The sequence below is a fragment of the Pleurodeles waltl genome, chromosome 2_2, assembly GCF_031143425.1.
Source record: "Pleurodeles waltl isolate 20211129_DDA chromosome 2_2, aPleWal1.hap1.20221129, whole genome shotgun sequence".
Classification (NCBI taxonomy): domain Eukaryota; kingdom Metazoa; phylum Chordata; class Amphibia; order Caudata; family Salamandridae; genus Pleurodeles; species Pleurodeles waltl.
In genome coordinates, this window is record NC_090439.1 from 937,421,790 (window position 1) to 937,441,726 (window position 19,937).

Sequence of the window (19,937 nt, forward strand, 5' to 3'; positions counted from 1 at the left end):
CAGAACTTTCTGTCACCGAAATGTGAGTAAAATGCCTTTTTTTTTAGCCAAAAATTGAGGTTTGCAAAGGATTCTGGGTAACAGAACCTGGTCAGAGCCCCACAAGTCACCCCATCTTGGATTCCCCTAGGTCTCTAGTTTTAAAAAATGCACAGGTTTGGTAGGTTTCCCTAGGTGCAGGCTGAGCTAGAGGCCAAAATCTACAGGTAGGCACTTTGCAAAAAACAGCTTTGTTTTCTTTAAAAAAAATAGGATGTGTCCACGTTGTGTTTTGGGGAGAGTCCTGTCGCGGCCGCTAGGCCTACCCACACAAGTGAGGTATCATTTTTATCGGGAGACTTGGGGGAACACTGGATGGAAGGAAGTTTGTGGCTCCTCTCAGATTCCAGAACTTTCTGTCACCGAAATGTGAGGAAAATGCGTTTTTTTAGCCAAAAATTGAGGTTTGCAAAGGACTCTGGGTCACATAACCTGGTCAGAGCCCCACAAGTCACCCCATTTTGGATTCCCCTAGGTCTCTAGTTTTAAAAAATGCACAGGTTTGGTAGGTTTCCCTAGGTGCCGACTGAGCTACAGGCAAAAATCAACAGGTAGGAACTTTGCTAAAAACAGCTCTGTTTTCTGTGATGTGTCCACGTTGTGTTTTGATGCATATCCTGTTGCGGGCGCTAGGCCTACCCACACAAGTGAGGTACCATTTTTATCGGGAGACTTGGTGGAGCGCTGGGGGGAAGGAAATTTGTACCTCCTCTCAGATTCCAGAACTTTCTGTCACCGAAATGTGAGTAAAATGCGTTTTTTTTAGCCAAAAATTGAGGTTTGCAAAGGATTCTGGGTAACAGAACCTGGTCAGAGCCCCACAAGTCACCCCATCTTGGATTCCCCTAGGTCTCTAGGTTTAAAAAATGCACAGGTTTGGTAGGTTTCCCTAGGTGCCGGCTGAGCTAGAGGCCAAAATCTACAGGTAGGCACTTTGCAAAAAACAGCTTTGTTTTCTTTAAAAAAATAGGATGTGTCCACGTTGTGTTTCGGGGTGGCTCTTGTCGCGGCTGCTAGGCCTACTCACACAAGTGAGGTATCATTTTTATCGGGAGACTTGGGGGAACGCAGGGTGGAAGGAAATTCGTGGCTACTCTCAGATTCCAGAACTTTTTGTCACCGAAATGTGAGGAAAATGTGTTTTTTTAGCCAAAAATTGAGGTTTGCAAAGGATTCTGGGTCACAGAACCTGGTCAGAGCCCCACAAGTCACCCCATCTTGGATTCCCCTAGGTCTCTAGTTTTAAAAAATGCACAGGTTTGGTAGGTTTCCCTAGGTGCCGGCTGAGCTAGATTGCAAAATCTACAGGTAGGCACTTTGCAAAAAACAGCTCTGTTTTCTTTCAAAAAATGGGATGTGTCCACGTTGTGTTTTGGGGAGACTCCTGTCGCGGCCGCTAGGCCTACCCACACAAATGAGGTACCATTTGTAGCGGGAGACTTGGTGGAGCGCTGGGCGGAAGGAAATTTGTGCCTCCTCTCAGATTCCAGAACTTTCTGTCACCGAAATGTGAGTAAAATGCGTTTTTTTTAGCCAAAAATTGAGGTTTGCAAAGGATTCTGGGTAACAGAACCTGGTCAGAGCCCCACAAGTCACCCCATCTTGGCTTCCCCTAGGTCACTAGTTTTAAAAAATGCACAGGTTTGGTAGGTTTCCCTAGGTGCCGGCTGAGCTAGAGGCCAAAATCTACAGGTAGGCACTTTGCAAAAAACAGCTCTGTTTTCTTTCAAAAAATGGGATGTGTCCACATTGTGTTTTGGGGTGTGTCCTGTCGCGGCCGCTAGGCCTACCCACTCAAGTGAGGTATCATTTTCATCGGGAGACTTGGGGGAACGCTGGGTGGAAGGAAATTTGTGGCTCCTCTCAGATTCCAGAACTTTCTGTCACCGAAATGTGAGGAAAATGTGTTTTTTTAGCCAAAATTTGAGGTTTGCAAAGGATTCTGGGTAACAGAACCTGGTCAGAGCCCCACAAGTCACCTCATCTTGGATTCCCCTAGGTCTCTAGTTTTAAAAAATGCACAGGTTTGGTAGGTTTCCCTAGGTGCCGGCTGAGCTAGAGGCCAAAATCTAAAGGTAGGCACTTTGCAAAAAACAGCTCTGTTTTCTTTAAAAAAATAGGATGTGTCCACGTTGTGTTTCGGGGCGGCCTGTGTCGCGGCCGCTAGGCCTACTCACATAAGTGAGTTATCATTTTTATCGGGAGACTTGGGGGAACGCTGGATGGAAGGAAGTTTGTGGCTCCTCTCAGATTCCAGTACTTTCTGTCACCGAAATGTGAGGAAAATGTGTTTTTTTAGCCACAAATTGAGGTTTGCAAAGGATTCTGGGTCACAGAACCTGGTCAGAGCCCCACAAGTCACCCCATCTTGGATTCCCCTATGTCTCTAGTTTTCAAAAATGCACAGGTTTGGTAGGTTTCCCTAGGTGCCGGCTGAGCTAGAGGCCAAAATCTACAGGTAGGCACTTTGCAAAAAACAGCTCTGTTTTCTTTCAAAAAATGGGATGTGTCCACGTTGTGTTCTGGGGAGATTCCTGTCGCGGCCGCTAGGCCTACCCACACAAGTGAGGTATCATTTTTATCGGGAGACTTGGGGGAACACTGGATGGAAGGAAGTTTATGGCTCCTCTCAGATTCCAGAACTTTCTGTCACCGAAATGTGAGGAAAATGCGTTTTTTTTGCCAAAATTTGAGGTTTGCAAAGGAGTCTGGATAACAGAACCTGGTCAGAGCCCCACAAGTCACCCCATCTTGGATTCCCCTAGGTTTCTAGTTTTCAAAAATGCACAGGTTTGGTAGGTTTCCCTAGGTGCCGACTGAGCTACAGGCCAAAATCTACAGGTAGGCACTTTGCTAAAAACAGCTCTGTTTTCTGTGATGTGTCCACGTTGTGTTTTGGGGCATATCCTGTCGCGGGCGCTAGGCCTACCCACAAAAGTGAGGTACCCTTTTTATCGGGAGACTTGGTGGAGCGCTGGGCGGAAGGAAATTTGTGCCTCCTCTCAGATTCCAGAACTTTCTGTCACCGAAATGTGAGTAAAATGCGTTTTATTTGGCCAAAAATTGAGGTTTGCAAAGGATTCTGGGTAACAGAACCTGGTCAGAGCCCCACAAGTCACCCCATCTTGGATTCCCCTAGGTCTCTAGTTTTAAAAAATGCACAGGTTTGGTAGGTTTCCCTAGGTGCCGGCTGAGCTAGAGGCCAAAACGTACAGGTAGGTACTTTGCAAAAAATAGCTCTGTTTCCTTTTAAAAAATGGGATGTGTCCACATTGTGTTTTGGGGCGACTCCTGTCGCGGCCGCTAGGCCTACCCACACAAGTGAGGTACCATTTGTATCGGGAGACTTGGTGGAGCGCTGGGCGGAAGGAAATTTGTGCCTCCTCTCAGATTCCAGAACTTTCTGTCACCGAAATGTGAGTAAAATGCGTTTTTTTTGGCCAAAAATTGAGGTTTGCAAGGGATTCTGGGTAACAGAACCTGGTCAGAGCCCCACAAGTCACCCCATCTTGGCTTCCCCTAGGTCACTAGTTTTAAAAAATGCACAGGTTTGGTAGGTTTCCCTAGGTGCCGGCTGAGCTAGAGGCCAAAATCTACAGGTAGGCACTTTGCAAAAAACAGCTCTGTTTTCTTTCAAAAAATGGGATGTGTCCACATTGTGTTTTGGGGCGTCCCCTGTCGCGGCCGCTAGGCCTACCCACTCAAGTGAGGTATCATTTTCATCGGGAGACTTGGGGGAACGCTGGGTGGAAGGAAATTTGTGGCTCCACTCAGATTCCAGGACTTTCTGTCACCGAAATGTGAGGAAAATGTGTTTTTTTAGCCAAAATTTGAGGTTTGCAAAGGATTCTGGGTAACAAACCTGGTCAGAGCCCCACAAGTCACCTCATCTTGGATTCCCCTAGGTCTCTAGTTTTAAAAAATGCACAGGTTTGGTAGGTTTCCCTAGGTGCCGGCTGAGCTAGAGGCCAAAACGTACAGGTAGGTACTTTGCAAAAAACAGCTCTGTTTTCTTTCAAAAAATGGGATGTGTCCACGTTGTGTTTTGGGGCGTCACCTGTCGCGGCCGCTAGGCCTACCCACTCAAGTCAGGTATCATTTTCATCTGGAGACTTGGGGGAATGCTGGGTCGAAGGAAATTTGTGGCTCCTCTCAGATTCCAGAACTTTCTGTCACCGAAATGTGAGGAAAATGTGTTTTTTTAGCCAAAATTTGAGGTTTGCAAAGGATTCTGGGTAACAGAACCTGGTCAGAGGCCCACAAGTCACCCCATCTTGGATTCCCCTAGGTCTCTAGTTTTAAAAAATGCACAGGTTTGGTAGGTTTCCCTAGGTGCCGGCTGAGCTAGAGGCCAAAATCTACAGGTAGGCGCTTTGCAAAAAACAGCTTTGTTTTCTTTAAAAAAATAGGATGTGACCACGTTGTGTTTCGGGGCGGCTAGTGTCGCGGCCGCTAGGCCTACTCACACAAGTGAGGTATCATTTTTATCGGGAGACTTGGGGGAACGCTGGGTGGAAGGAAATTCGTGGCTCCTCTCAGATTCCAGAACTTTTTGTCACCGAAATGTGAGGAAAATGTGTTTTTTTAACCAAAAATTGAGGTTTGCAAAGGATTCTGGGTCACAGAACCTGGTCAGAGCCCCACAAGTCACCCCATCTTGGATTCCCCTAGGTCTCTAGTTTTCAAAAATGCACAGGTTTGGTAGGTTTCCCTAGGTGCCGGCTAAGCTAGATTCCAAAATCTACAGTTAGGCACTTTGCAAAAAACAGCTCTGTTTTCATTCAAAAAATGGGATGTGTCCACGTTGTGTTTTGGGGAGACTCTTGTCGCGGCCGCTAGGCCTACCCACACAAGTGAGGTATCATTTTTATCGGGAGACTTGGGGGAACACTGGATGGAAGGAAGTTTGTGGCTCCTCTCAGATTCCAGAACTTTCTGTCACCGAAATGTGAGGAAAATGTGTTTTTTTAAGCCAAAAATTGAGGTTTGCAAAGGACTCTGGGTCACAGAACCTGGTCAGAGCCCCACAAGTCACCCCATTTTGGATTCCCCTAGGTCTCTAGTTTTCAAAAATGCACAGGTTTGGTAGGTTTCCCTAGGTGCCGGCTGAGCTAGAGGCCAAAATCTACAGGTAGGCACTTTGCAAAAAACAGCTCTGTTTTCTTTCAAAAAATGGGATGTGTCCACATTGTGTTTTGCGGCGTTTCCTGTCGCGGCTGCTAGGCCTACCCACACAAGTGAGGTATCATTTTTATCGGGAGACTTGGGGGAACGCTGGGTGGGAGGAAATTCGTGGATCCTCTCAGATTCCAGAACTTTTTGTCACCGAAATGTGAGGAAAATGTGTTTTTTTAGCCAAAATTTGAGGTTTGCAAAGGATTCTGGGTAACAGAACCTGGTCAGAGCCCCACAAGTCACCCCATCTTGGATTCCCCTAGGTCTCTAGTTTTCAAAAATGCACAGGTTTGGTAGGTTTCCCTAGGTGCCGACTGAGCTACAGGCCAAAATCTACAGGTAGGAACTTTGCTAAAAACAGCTCTGTTTTCTGTGATGTGTCCACGTTGTGTTTTGGGGCATATCCTGTCGCGGGCGCTAGGCCTACCCACACAAGTGAGGTACCATTTTTATCGGGAGACTTGGTGGAGCGCTGGGCGGAAGGAAATTTGTGCCTCCTCTCAGATTCCAGAACTTTCTGTCACCGAAATGTGAGTAAAATGCGTTTTTTTTAGCCAAAAATTGAGGTTTGCAAAGGATTCTGGGTCACAGAACCTGGTCAGAGCCCCACAAGTCACCCCATTTTGGATTCCCCTAGTTCTCTAGTTTCAAAAAATGCACAGGTTTGGTAGGTTTCCCTAGGTGCCGGCTGAGCTAGAGGCCAAAATCTACAGGTAGGCACTTTGCAAAAAACAGCTTTGTTTTCTTTCAAAAAATGGGATGTGTCCACGTTGTGTTTTGGGGAGACTCCTGTCGCGTTGTCTAGGCCTTTCCACACTTTTGAGGTATCATTAATATCGGGAGACTTGGGGGAACACTGGATGGAAGGAAGTTTATGGCTCCTCTCAGATTCCAGAACTTTCTGTCACCGAAATGTGAGGAAAATGCGTTTTTTTAGCCAAAATTTGAGGTTTGCAAAGGAGTCTGGGTAACAGAACCTGGTCAGAGCCCCACAAGTCACCCCATCTTGGATTCCCCTAGGTCTCTAGTTTTCAAAAATGCACAGGTTTGGTAGGTTTCCCTAGGTGCCGACTGAGCTACAGGCCAAAATCTACAGGTAGGAACTTTGCTAAAAACAGCTCTGTTTTCTGTGATGTGTCCACGTTGTGTTTTGGGGCATATCCTGTCGCGGGCGCTAGGCCTACCCACACAAGTGAGGTACCATTTTTATCGGGAGACTTGGTGGAGCGCTGGGCGGAAGGAAATTTGTGCCTCCTCTCAGATTCCAGAACTTTCTGTCACCGAAATGTGAGTAAAATGCGTTTTTTTTAGCCAAAAATTGAGGTTTGCAAAGGATTCTGGGTCACAGAACCTGGTCAGAGCCCCACAAGTCACCCCATTTTGGATTCCCCTAGTTATCTAGTTTCAAAAAATGCACAGGTTTGGTAGGTTTCCCTAGGTGCCGGCTGAGCTAGAGGCCAAAATCTACAGGTAGGCACTTTGCAAAAAACAGCTCTGTTTTCTTTAAAAAAATGGGATGTGTCCACATTGTGTTTTGGGGTGACTCCTGTCGCGGCCGCTAGGCCTACCCACACAAGTGAGGTATCATTTTTATCGGGAGACTTGGGGGAACGCTGGGTGGAAGGAAATTCGTGGATCCTTTCAGAATCCAGAACTTTTTGTCACCGAAATGTGAGGAAAATGTGTTTTTTTAGCCAAAATTTGAGGTTTGCAAAGGATTCTGGGTAACAGAACCTGGTCAGAGCCCCACAAGTCATCCCATCTTGGATTCCCCTAGGTCTCTAGTTTTCAAAAATGCACAGGTTTGGTAGGTTTCCCTAGGTGCCGACTGAGCTACAGGCAAAAATCTACAGGTAGGCACTTTGCTAAAAACAGCTCTGTTTTCTGTGATGTGTCCACGTTGTGTTTTGGGACATATCCTGTCGCGGGCGCTAGGCCTACCCACACAAGTGAGGTACCATTTTTATCGTGAGACTTGGTGGAGCGCTGTGCGGAAGGAAATTTGTGCCTCCTCTCAGATTCCAGAACTTTCTGTCACCGAAATGTGAGTAAATTGTGTTTTTTTTTGCCAGAAATTGAGGTTTGCAAAGGATTCTGGGTAACAGAACCTGGTCAGAGCCCCACAAGTCACCCCATCTTGGATTCCCCTAGGTCTCTAGTTTTAAAAAATGCACAGGTTTGGTAGGTTTCCCTAGGTGCCGGCTGAGCTAGAGGCCAAAATCTACAGGTAGGTACTTTGCAAAAAACAGCTCTGTCTTCTTTCAAAAAATGGGATGTGTCCACGTTGTGTTGTGGGGCGTCATCTGTCGCGGCCGCTAGGCCTACCCACTCAAGTGAGGTATCATTTTCATCGGGAGACTTGGGGGAACGCTGGGTGGAAGGAAATTTGTGGCTCCTCTCAGATTCCAGAACTTTCTGTCACCGAAATGTGAGGAAAATGTGTTTTTTTAGCCAAAATCTGAGGTTTGCAAAGGATTCTGGGTAACAGAACCTGGTCAGAGCCCCACAAGTCACCCCATCTTGGATTCCCCTAGGTCTCTAGTTTTAAAAAATGCACAGGTTTGGTAGGTTTCCCTAGGTGCCGGCTGAGCTAGATGCCAAAATCTACAGGTAGGCACTTTGCAAAAAACAGCTTTGTTTTCTTTAAAAAAATAGGATGTGTCCACGTTGTGTTTCGGGGCGGCTCCTGTCGCGGCCGCTAGGCCTACTCACACAAGTGAGGTATCATTTTTATCGGGAGACTTGGGGGAACACTGGATGGAAGGAAGTTTGTGGCTCCTCTCAGATTCCAGAACTTTCTGTCACCGAAATGTGAGGAAAATGCGTTTTTTTAGCCTAAAATTGAGGTTTGCAAAGGACTCTGGGTCACAGAACCTGGTCAGAGCCCCACAAGTCACCCCATTTTGGATTCCCCTAGGTCTCTAGTTTTCAAAAATGCACAGGTTTGGTAGGTTTCCCTAGGTGCCGGCTGAGCTAGAGGCCAAAATCTACAGGTAGCACTTTGCAAAAAACAGCTCTGTTTTCTTTCAAAAAATGGGATGTGTCCACATTGTGTTTTGGGGCGTCTCCTGTCGCGGCTGCTAGGCCTACCCACACAAGTGAGGTATCATTTTTATCGGGAGACTTGGGGGAACGCTGGGTGGAAGGAAATTCGTGGATCCTCTCAGATTCCAGAACTTTTTGTCACCGAAATGTGAGGAAAATGTGTTTTTTTAGCCAGAATTTGAGGTTTGCAAAGGATTCTGGGTAACAGAACCTGGTCAGAGCCCCACAAGTCACCCCATCATGGATTACCCTAGGTCTCTAGTTTTCAAAAATGCACAGGTTTGGTAGGTTTCCCTAGGTGCCGACTGAGCTACAGGCCAAAATCTACAGGTAGGAACTATGCTAAAAACAGCTCTGTTTTCTGTGATGTGTCCACGTTGTGTTTTGATGCATATCCTGTCGCGGGCGCTAGGCCTATCCACACAAGTGAGGTACCATTTTTATCGGGAGACTTGGTGGAGCGCTGGGCGGATGGAAATTTGTACCTCCTCTCAGATTCCAGAACTTTCTGTCACCGAAATGTGAGTAAAATGCCTTTTTTTTTAGCCAAAAATTGAGGTTTGCAAAGGATTCTGGGTAACAGAACCTGGTCAGAGCCCCACAAGTCACCCCATCTTGGATTCCCCTAGGTCTCTAGTTTTAAAAAATGCACAGGTTTGGTAGGTTTCCCTAGGTGCAGGCTGAGCTAGAGGCCAAAATCTACAGGTAGGCACTTTGCAAAAAACAGCTTTGTTTTCTTTAAAAAAAATAGGATGTGTCCACGTTGTGTTTTGGGGAGAGTCCTGTCGCGGCCGCTAGGCCTACCCACACAAGTGAGGTATCATTTTTATCGGGAGACTTGGGGGAACACTGGATGGAAGGAAGTTTGTGGCTCCTCTCAGATTCCAGAACTTTCTGTCACCGAAATGTGAGGAAAATGCGTTTTTTTAGCCAAAAATTGAGGTTTGCAAAGGACTCTGGGTCACATAACCTGGTCAGAGCCCCACAAGTCACCCCATTTTGGATTCCCCTAGGTCTCTAGTTTTAAAAAATGCACAGGTTTGGTAGGTTTCCCTAGGTGCCGACTGAGCTACAGGCAAAAATCAACAGGTAGGAACTTTGCTAAAAACAGCTCTGTTTTCTGTGATGTGTCCACGTTGTGTTTTGATGCATATCCTGTTGCGGGCGCTAGGCCTACCCACACAAGTGAGGTACCATTTTCATCGGGAGACTTGGTGGAGCGCTGGGGGGAAGGAAATTTGTACCTCCTCTCAGATTCCAGAACTTTCTGTCACCGAAATGTGAGTAAAATGCGTTTTTTTTAGCCAAAAATTGAGGTTTGCAAAGGATTCTGGGTAACAGAACCTGGTCAGAGCCCCACAAGTCACCCCATCTTGGATTCCCCTAGGTCTCTAGGTTTAAAAAATGCACAGGTTTGGTAGGTTTCCCTAGGTGCCGGCTGAGCTAGAGGCCAAAATCTACAGGTAGGCACTTTGCAAAAAACAGCTTTGTTTTCTTTAAAAAAATAGGATGTGTCCACGTTGTGTTTCGGGGTGGCTCTTGTCGCGGCTGCTAGGCCTACTCACACAAGTGAGGTATCATTTTTATCGGGAGACTTGGGGGAACGCAGGGTGGAAGGAAATTCGTGGCTACTCTCAGATTCCAGAACTTTTTGTCACCGAAATGTGAGGAAAATGTGTTTTTTTAGCTAAAAATTGAGGTTTGCAAAGGATTCTGGGTCACAGAACCTGGTCAGAGCCCCACAAGTCACCCCATCTTGGATTCCCCTAGGTCTCTAGTTTTCAAAAATGCACAGGTTTGGTAGGTTTCCCTAGGTGCCGGCTGAGCTAGATTGCAAAATCTACAGGTAGGCACTTTGCAAAAAACAGCTCTGTTTTCTTTCAAAAAATGGGATGTGTCCACGTTGTGTTTTGGGGAGATTCCTGTCGCGGCCGCTAGGCCTACCCACACAAGTGAGGTACCATTTGTAGCGGGAGACTTGGTGGAGCGCTGGGCGGAAGGAAATTTGTGCCTCCTCTCAGATTCCAGAACTTTCTGTCACCGAAATGTGAGTAAAATGCGTTTTTTTTAGCCAAAAATTGAGGTTTGCAAAGGATTCTGGGTAACAGAACCTGGTCAGAGCCCCACAAGTCACCCCATCTTGGCTTCCCCTAGGTCACTAGTTTTAAAAAATGCACAGGTTTGGTAGGTTTCCCTAGGTGCCGGCTGAGCTAGAGGCCAAAATCTACAGGTAGGCACTTTGCAAAAAACAGCTCTGTTTTCTTTCAAAAAATGGGATGTGTCCACATTGTGTTTTGGGGCGTCTCCTGTCGCGGCCGCTAGGCCTACCCACTCAAGTGAGGTATCATTTTCATCGGGAGACTTGGGGGAACGCTGGGTGGAAGGAAATTTGTGGCTCCTCTCAGATTCCAGAACTTTCTGTCACCGAAATGTGAGGAAAATGTGTTTTTTTAGCCAAAATTTGAGGTTTGCAAAGGATTCTGGGTAACAGAACCTGGTCAGAGCCCCACAAGTCACCCCATCTTGGCTTCCCCTAGGTCACTAGTTTTAAAAAATGCACAGGTTTGGTAGGTTTCCCTAGGTGCCGGCTGAGCTAGAGGCCAAAATCTACAGGTAGGCACTTTGCAAAAAACAGCTCTGTTTTCTTTAAAAAAATGGGATGTGTCCACATTGTGTTTTGGGGTGAGTCCTGTCGCGGCCGCTAGGCCTACCCACACAAGTGAGGTATCATTTTTATCGGGAGACTTGGGGGAACGCTGGGTGGAAGGAAATTCGTGGATCCTTTCAGAATCCAGAACTTTTTGTCACCGAAATGTGAGGAAAATGTGTTTTTTTAGCCAAAATTTGAGGTTTGCAAAGGATTCTGGGTAACAGAACCTGGTCAGAGCCCCACAAGTCACCCCATCTTGGATTCCCCTAGGTCTCTAGTTTTCAAAAATGCACAGGTTTGGTAGGTTTCCCTAGGTGCCGACTGAGCTACAGGCAAAAATCTACAGGTAGGCACTTTGCTAAAAACAGCTCTGTTTTCTGTGATGTGTCCACGTTGTGTTTTGGGACATATCCTGTCGCGGGCGCTAGGCCTACCCACACAAGTGAGGTACCATTTTTATCGTGAGACTTGGTGGAGCGCTGTGCGGAAGGAAATTTGTGCCTCCTCTCAGATTCCAGAACTTTCTGTCACCGAAATGTGAGTAAATTGCGTTTTTTTTTGCCAGAAATTGAGGTTTGCAAAGGATTCTGGGTAACAGAACCTGGTCAGAGCCCCACAAGTCACCCCATCTTGGATTCCCCTAGGTCTCTAGTTTTAGAAAAATGCACAGGTTTGGTAGGTTTCCCTAGGTGCCGGCTGAGCTAGAGGCCAAAATCTACAGGTAGGTACTTTGCAAAAAACAGCTCTGTCTTCTTTCAAAAAATGGGATGTGTCCACGTTGTGTTGTGGGGCGTCATCTGTCGCGGCCGCTAGGCCTACCCACTCAAGTGAGGTATCATTTTCATCGGGAGACTTGGGGGAACGCTGGGTGGAAGGAAATTTGTGGCTCCTCTCAGATTCCAGAACTTTCTGTCACCGAAATGTGAGGAAAATGTGTTTTTTTAGCCAAAATCTGAGGTTTGCAAAGGATTCTGGGTAACAGAACCTGGTCAGAGCCCCACAAGTCACCCCATCTTGGATTCCCCTAGGTCTCTAGTTTTAAAAAATGCACAGGTTTGGTAGGTTTCCCTAGTTGCCGGCTGAGCTAGATGCCAAAATCTACAGGTAGGCACTTTGCAAAAAACAGCTTTGTTTTCTTTAAAAAAATAGGATGTGTCCACGTTGTGTTTCGGGGCGGCTCCTGTCGCGGCCGCTAGGCCTACTCACACAAGTGAGGTATCATTTTTATCGGGAGACTTGGGGGAACACTGGATGGAAGGAAGTTTGTGGCTCCTCTCAGATTCCAGAACTTTCTGTCACCGAAATGTGAGGAAAATGCGTTTTTTTAGCCTAAAATTGAGGTTTGCAAAGGACTCTGGGTCACAGAACCTGGTCAGAGCCCCACAAGTCACCCCATTTTGGATTCCCCTAGGTCTCTAGTTTTCAAAAATGCACAGGTTTGGTAGGTTTCCCTAGGTGCCGGCTGAGCTAGAGGCCAAAATCTACAGGTAGCACTTTGCAAAAAACAGCTCTGTTTTCTTTCAAAAAATGGGATGTGTCCACATTGTGTTTTGGGGCGTCTCCTGTCGCGGCTGCTAGGCCTACCCACACAAGTGAGGTATCATTTTTATCGGGAGACTTGGGGGAACGCTGGGTGGAAGGAAATTCGTGGATCCTCTCAGATTCCAGAACTTTTTGTCACCGAAATGTGAGGAAAATGTGTTTTTTTAGCCAGAATTTGAGGTTTGCAAAGGATTCTGGGTAACAGAACCTGGTCAGAGCCCCACAAGTCACCCCATCATGGATTACCCTAGGTCTCTAGTTTTCAAAAATGCACAGGTTTGGTAGGTTTCCCTAGGTGCCGACTGAGCTACAGGCCAAAATCTACAGGTAGGAACTATGCTAAAAACAGCTCTGTTTTCTGTGATGTGTCCACGTTGTGTTTTGATGCATATCCTGTCGCGGGCGCTAGGCCTATCCACACAAGTGAGGTACCATTTTTATCGGGAGACTTGGTGGAGCGCTGGGCGGATGGAAATTTGTACCTCCTCTCAGATTCCAGAACTTTCTGTCACCGAAATGTGAGTAAAATGCCTTTTTTTTTAGCCAAAAATTGAGGTTTGCAAAGGATTCTGGGTAACAGAACCTGGTCAGAGCCCCACAAGTCACCCCATCTTGGATTCCCCTAGGTCTCTAGTTTTAAAAAATGCACAGGTTTGGTAGGTTTCCCGAGGTGCAGGCTGAGCTAGAGGCCAAAATCTACAGGTAGGCACTTTGCAAAAAACAGCTTTGTTTTCTTTAAAAAAAATAGGATGTGTCCACGTTGTGTTTTGGGGAGAGTCCTGTCGCGGCCGCTAGGCCTACCCACACAAGTGAGGTATCATTTTTATCGGGAGACTTGGGGGAACACTGGATGGAAGGAAGTTTGTGGCTCCTCTCAGATTCCAGAACTTTCTGTCACCGAAATGTGAGGAAAATGCGTTTTTTTAGCCAAAAATTGAGGTTTGCAAAGGACTCTGGGTCACATAACCTGGTCAGAGCCCCACAAGTCACCCCATTTTGGATTCCCCTAGGTCTCTAGTTTTAAAAAATGCACAGGTTTGGTAGGTTTCCCTAGGTGCCGACTGAGCTACAGGCAAAAATCAACAGGTAGGAACTTTGCTAAAAACAGCTCTGTTTTCTGTGATGTGTCCACGTTGTGTTTTGATGCATATCCTGTTGCGGGCGCTAGGCCTACCCACACAAGTGAGGTACCATTTTTATCGGGAGACTTGGTGGAGCGCTGGGGGGAAGGAAATTTGTACCTCCTCTCAGATTCCAGAACTTTCTGTCACCGAAATGTGAGTAAAATGCGTTTTTTTTAGCCAAAAATTGAGGTTTGCAAAGGATTCTGGGTAACAGAACCTGGTCAGAGCCCCACAAGTCACCCCATCTTGGATTCCCCTAGGTCTCTAGGTTTAAAAAATGCACAGGTTTGGTAGGTTTCCCTAGGTGCTGGCTGAGCTAGAGGCCAAAATCTACAGGTAGGCACTTTGCAAAAAACAGCTTTGTTTTCTTTAAAAAAATAGGATGTGTCCACGTTGTGTTTCGGGGTGGCTCTTGTCGCGGCTGCTAGGCCTACTCACACAAGTGAGGTATCATTTTTATCGGGAGACTTGGGGGAACGCAGGGTGGAAGGAAATTCGTGGCTACTCTCAGATTCCAGAACTTTTTGTCACCGAAATGTGAGGAAAATGTGTTTTTTTAGCCAAAAATTGAGGTTTGCAAAGGATTCTGGGTCACAGAACCTGGTCAGAGCCCCACAAGTCACCCCATCTTGGATTCCCCTAGGTCTCTAGTTTTCAAAAATGCACAGGTTTGGTAGGTTTCCCTAGGTGCCGGCTGAGCTAGATTGCAAAATCTACAGGTAGGCACTTTGCAAAAAACAGCTCTGTTTTCTTTCAAAAAATGGGATGTGTCCACGTTGTGTTTTGGGGAGACTCCTGTCGCGGCCGCTAGGCCTACCCACACAAGTGAGGTACCATTTGTAGCGGGAGACTTGGTGGAGCGCTGGGCGGAAGGAAATTTGTGCCTCCTCTCAGATTCCAGAACTTTCTGTCACCGAAATGTGAGTAAAATGCGTTTTTTTTAGCCAAAAATTGAGGTTTGCAAAGGATTCTGGGTAACAGAACCTGGTCAGAGCCCCACAAGTCACCCCATCTTGGCTTCCCCTAGGTCACTAGTTTTAAAAAATGCACAGGTTTGGTAGGTTTCCCTAGGTGCCGGCTGAGCTAGAGGCCAAAATCTACAGGTAGGCACTTTGCAAAAAACAGCTCTGTTTTCTTTCAAAAAATGGGATGTGTCCACATTGTGTTTTGGGGCGTCTCCTGTCGCGGCCGCTAGGCCTACCCACTCAAGTGAGGTATCATTTTCATCGGGAGACTTGGGGGAACGCTGGGTGGAAGGAAATTTGTGGCTCCTCTCAGATTCCAGAACTTTCTGTCACCGAAATGTGAGGAAAATGTGTTTTTTTAGCCAAAATTTGAGGTTTGCAAAGGATTCTGGGTAACAGAACCTGGTCAGAGCCCCACAAGTCACCCCATCTTGGCTTCCCCTAGGTCACTAGTTTTAAAAAATGCACAGGTTTGGTAGGTTTCCCTAGGTGCCGGCTGAGCTAGAGGCCAAAATCTACAGGTAGGCACTTTGCAAAAAACAGCTCTGTTTTCTTTCAAAAAATGGGATGTGTCCACATTGTGTTTTGGGGCGTCTCCTGTCGCGGCCGCTAGGCCTACCCACTCAAGTGAGGTATCATTTTCATCGGGAGACTTGGGGGAACGCTGGGTGGAAGGAAATTTGTGGCTCCTCTCAGATTCCAGAACTTTCTGTCACCGAAATGTGAGGAAAATGTGTTTTTTTAGCCAAAATTTGAGGTTTGCAAAGGATTCTGGGTAACAGAACCTGGTCAGAGCCCCACAAGTCACCTCATCTTGGATTCCCCTAGGTCTCTAGTTTTAAAAAATGCACAGGTTTGGTAGGTTTCCCTAGGTGCCGGCTGAGCTAGAGGCCAAAATCTAAAGGTAGGCACTTTGCAAAAAACAGCTCTGTTTTCTTTAAAAAAATAGGATGTGTCCACGTTGTGTTTCGGGGCGGCTTCTGTCGCGGCCGCTAGGCCTACTCACATAAGTGAGTTATCATTTTTATCGGGAGACTTGGGGGAACGCTGGATGGAAGGAAGTTTGTGGCTCCTCTCAGATTCCAGTACTTTCTGTCACCGAAATGTGAGGAAAATGTGTTTTTTTAGCCACAAATTGAGGTTTGCAAAGGATTCTGGGTCACAGAACCTGGTCAGAGCCCCACAAGTCACCCCATCTTGGATTCCCCTATGTCTCTAGTTTTCAAAAATGCACAGGTTTGGTAGGTTTCCCTAGGTGCCGGCTGAGCTAGAGGCCAAAATCTACAGGTAGGCACTTTGCAAAAAACAGCTCTGTTTTCTTTCAAAAAATGGGATGTGTCCACGTTGTGTTCTGGGGAGATTCCTGTCGCGGCCGCTAGGCCTACCCACACAAGTGAGGTATCATTTTTATCGGGAGACTTGGGGGAACACTGGATGGAAGGAAGTTTATGGCTCCTCTCAGATTCCAGAACTTTCTGTCACCGAAATGTGAGGAAAATGCGTTTTTTTTGCCAAAATTTGAGGTTTGCAAAGGAGTCTGGATAACAGAACCTGGTCAGAGCCCCACAAGTCACCCCATCTTGGATTCCCCTAGGTTTCTAGTTTTCAAAAATGCACAGGTTTGGTAGGTTTCCCTAGGTGCCGACTGAGCTACAGGCCAAAATCTACAGGTAGGCACTTTGCTAAAAACAGCTCTGTTTTCTGTGATGTGTCCACGTTGTGTTTTGGGGCATATCCTGTCGCGGGCGCTAGGCCTACCCACAAAAGTGAGGTACCCTTTTTATCGGGAGACTTGGTGGAGCGCTGGGCGGAAGGAAATTTGTGCCTCCTCTCAGATTCCAGAACTTTCTGTCACCGAAATGTGAGTAAAATGCGTTTTTTTTTGCCAAAAATTGAGGTTTGCAAAGGATTCTGGGTAACAGAACCTGGTCAGAGCCCCACAAGTCACCCCATCTTGGATTCCCCTAGGTCTCTAGTTTTAAAAAATGCACAGGTTTGGTAGGTTTCCCTAGGTGCCGGCTGAGCTAGAGGCCAAAACGTACAGGTAGGTACTTTGCAAAAAATAGCTCTGTTTTCTTTTAAAAAATGGGATGTGTCCACATTGTGTTTTGGGGCGACTTCTGTCGCGGCCGCTAGGCCTACCCACACAAGTGAGGTACCATTTGTATCGGGAGACTTGGTGGAGCGCTGGGCGGAAGGAAATTTGTGCCTCCTCTCAGATTCCAGAACTTTCTGTCACCGAAATGTGAGTAAAATGCGTTTTTTTTTGCCAAAAATTGAGGTTTGCAAAGGATTCTGGGTAACAGAACCTGGTCAGAGCCCCACAAGTCACCCCATCTTGGCTTCCCCTAGGTCTCTAGTTTTCAAAAATGCACAGGTTTGGTAGGTTTCCCTAGGTGCCGGCTGAGCTAGAGGCCAAAATCTACAGGTAGGCACTTTGCAAAAAACAGCTCTGTTTTCTTTCAAAAAATGGGATGTGTCCACATTGTGTTTTGGGGCGTCCCCTGTCGCGGCCGCTAGGCCTACCCACTCAAGTGAGGTATCATTTTCATCGGGAGACTTGGGGGAACGCTGGGTGGAAGGAAATTTGTGGCTCCTCTCAGATTCCAGGACTTTCTGTCACCGAAATGTGAGGAAAATGTGTTTTTTTAGCCAAAATTTGAGGTTTGCAAAGGATTCTGGGTAACAAACCTGGTCAGAGCCCCACAAGTCACCTCATCTTGGATTCCCCTAGGTCTCTAGTTTTAAAAAATGCACAGGTTTGGTAGGTTTCCCTAGGTGCCGGCTGAGCTAGAGGCCAAAATCTACAGGTAGGCACTTTGCAAAAAACAGCTCTGTTTTCTTTCAAAAAATGGGATGTGTCCACATTGTGTTCTGGGGAGAGTCCTGTCGCGGCCGCTAGGCCTACCCACACAAGTGAGGTATCATTTTTATCGGGAGACTTGGGGGAACACTGGATGGAAGGAAGTTTATGGCTCCTCTCAGATTCCAGAACTTTCTGTCACCGAAATATGAGGAAAATGCGTTTTTTTAGCCAAAATTTGAGGTTTGCAAAGGAGTCTGGATAACAGAACCTGGTCAGAGCCCCACAAGTCACCCCATCTTGGATTCCCCTAGGTTTCTAGTTTTCAAAAATGCACAGGTTTGGTAGGTTTCCCTAGGTGCCGACTGAGCTACAGGCCAAAATCTACAGGTAGGCACTTTGCTAAAAACAGCTCTGTTTTCTGTGATGTGTCCACGTTGTGTTTTGGGGCATATCCTGTCGCGGGCGCTAGGCCTACCCACAAAAGTGAGGTACCCTTTTTATCGGGAGACTTGGTGGAGCGCTGGGCGGAAGGAAATTTGTGCCTCCTCTCAGATTCCAGAACTTTCTGTCACCGAAATGTGAGTAAAATGCGTTTTTTTTTGCCAAAAATTGAGGTTTGCAAAGGACTCTGGGTCACAGAACCTGGTCAGAGCCCCACAAGTCACCCCATTTTGGATTCCCCTAGGTCTCTAGTTTTCAAAAATGCACAGGTTTGGTAGGTTTCCCTAGGTGCCGGCTGAGCTAGAGGCCAAAATCTACAGGTAGGCACTTTGCAAAAAACAGCTCTGTTTTCTTTCAAAAAATGGGATGTGTCCACATTGTGTTTTGCGGCGTTTCCTGTCGCGGCTGCTAGGCCTACCCACACAAGTGAGGTATCATTTTTATCGGGAGACTTGGGGGAACGCTGGGTGGGAGGAAATTCGTGGATCCTCTCAGATTCCAGAACTTTTTGTCACCGAAATGTGAGGAAAATGTGTTTTTTTAGCCAAAATTTGAGGTTTGCAAAGGATTCTGGGTAACAGAACCTGGTCAGAGCCCCACAAGTCACCCCATCTTGGATTCCCCTAGGTCTCTAGTTTTCAAAAATGCACAGGTTTGGTAGGTTTCCCTAGGTGCCGACTGAGCTACAGGCCAAAATCTACAGGTAGGAACTTTGCTAAAAACAGCTCTGTTTTCTGTGATGTGTCCACGTTGTGTTTTGGGGCATATCCTGTCGCGGGCGCTAGGCCTACCCACACAAGTGAGGTACCATTTTTATCGGGAGACTTGGTGGAGCGCTGGGCGGAAGGAAATTTGTGCCTCCTCTCAGATTCCAGAACTTTCTGTCACCGAAATGTGAGTAAAATGCGTTTTTTTTAGCCAAAAATTGAGGTTTGCAAAGGATTCTGGGTCACAGAACCTGGTCAGAGCCCCACAAGTCACCCCATTTTGGATTCCCCTAGTTCTCTAGTTTCAAAAAATGCACAGGTTTGGTAGGTTTCCCTAGGTGCCGGCTGAGCTAGAGGCCAAAATCTACAGGTAGGCACTTTGCAAAAAACAGCTTTGTTTTCTTTCAAAAAATGGGATGTGTCCACGTTGTGTTTTGGGGAGACTCCTGTCGCGTTGTCTAGGCCTTTCCACACTTTTGAGGTATCATTAATATCGGGAGACTTGGGGGAACACTGGATGGAAGGAAGTTTATGGCTCCTCTCAGATTCCAGAACTTTCTGTCACCGAAATGTGAGGAAAATGCGTTTTTTTAGCCAAAATTTGAGGTTTGCAAAGGAGTCTGGGTAACAGAACCTGGTCAGAGCCCCACAAGTCACCCCATCTTGGATTCCCCTAGGTCTCTAGTTTTCAAAAATGCACAGGTTTGGTAGGTTTCCCTAGGTGCCGACTGAGCTACAGGCCAAAATCTACAGGTAGGAACTTTGCTAAAAACAGCTCTGTTTTCTGTGATGTGTCCACGTTGTGTTTTGGGGCATATCCTGTCGCGGGCGCTAGGCCTACCCACACAAGTGAGGTACCATTTTTATCGGGAGACTTGGTGGAGCGCTGGGCGGAAGGAAATTTGTGCCTCCTCTCAGATTCCAGAACTTTCTGTCACCGAAATGTGAGTAAAATGCGTTTTTTTTAGCCAAAAATTGAGGTTTGCAAAGGATTCTGGGTCACAGAACCTGGTCAGAGCCCCACAAGTCACCCCATTTTGGATTCCCCTAGTTCTCTAGTTTCAAAAAATGCACAGGTTTGGTAGGTTTCCCTAGGTGCCGGCTGAGCTAGAGGCCAAAATCTACAGGTAGGCACTTTGCAAAAAACAGCTCTGTTTTCTTTAAAAAAATGGGATGTGTCCACATTGTGTTTTGGGGTGACTCCTGTCGCGGCCGCTAGGCCTACCCACACAAGTGAGGTATCATTTTTATCGGGAGACTTGGGGGAACGCTGGGTGGAAGGAAATTCGTGGATCCTTTCAGAATCCAGAACTTTTTGTCACCGAAATGTGAGGAAAATGTGTTTTTTTAGCCAAAATTTGAGGTTTGCAAAGGATTCTGGGTAACAGAACCTGGTCAGAGCCCCACAAGTCATCCCATCTTGGATTCCCCTAGGTCTCTAGT